This window comes from Triticum dicoccoides, chromosome 3B (assembly GCF_002162155.2).
Source record: "Triticum dicoccoides isolate Atlit2015 ecotype Zavitan chromosome 3B, WEW_v2.0, whole genome shotgun sequence".
Taxonomy (NCBI): domain Eukaryota; kingdom Viridiplantae; phylum Streptophyta; class Magnoliopsida; order Poales; family Poaceae; genus Triticum; species Triticum dicoccoides.
In genome coordinates this window covers 541,456,528-541,457,455 of record NC_041385.1, presented here as the reverse complement: position 1 = coordinate 541,457,455, position 928 = coordinate 541,456,528, and positions in this window count along the sequence as shown.

Below are 928 nucleotides of genomic sequence, written 5' to 3'. Positions count from 1 at the left end.
CAACGCTCACTGTTCATCTAGAGAGGCATCATCGATCGGCTTCAGTTAGCAGCAGTAGCGAAGGAATCGCTCGATCGGGTTCAGTTAACAACCATCGATCGATCGCTCAGGTTCAATAACGCGTAGCCTGCAGTGCAATCGCTCGGGTTCAGTTAGAGCCCAACGCCTCGCTCAGGTTCAGTTAGAGCCAACGCCTCGCACACACGTGCGTACGTGTACGAGATAAACACGCATCGCTCGGCCCCCGACCACCCACCGTAACCGGGAACTCCCCGAAATTTTCCTCGCCCTCGCTTCTACCATGGTTTTTTCCGTCATGGACGACCCAAAGAATGTCATGCAGCTGCGTCTCCGGCCCGCCCAGGACGAAAAGCCCATTTTCTGTCATGATTTTTTGTCATAGAAGTAGGAGCCCACCACATCTATGATGATACCGGGTTTTTTCACAATTATCGTCATAGAAGTGTCATATGTATGATAGGAAAAAAATTCGTTTGGCCCAAAATGTCATGGATGTGTCTTTGTTTTGTAGTGGTGGAGACTGCCATTATTAAAATGCAGAAGCCGGGGAGTGCAACATTAATGGGAAGCCGGACACTACTCGTTACAACAGGTACTCGGGATTTGGAGAAGAACCCGCCTTGCAATGCCTAAGACAATATGCGTGCCAGACTCATCATCATTGAAGCTTGGTTTAGGGGCTATTAAGGGAGTCCTGGATTGGGGGGACCTTGGACAGCCGGACTATGTACTTGTGCCGGACTGTTGGACTATGAAGATACAAGATTGAAGACTTCGTCCTGTGTCCGGGTGGGACTCTCCTTGGCGTGGAAGGCAAGCTTGGTAAATCGGATATGTAGATCTCCTTCTCTGTAACTGACTTTGTGTAACCCTAGCCCCCCTGGTGTCTATATAAACCGGAGGGTTT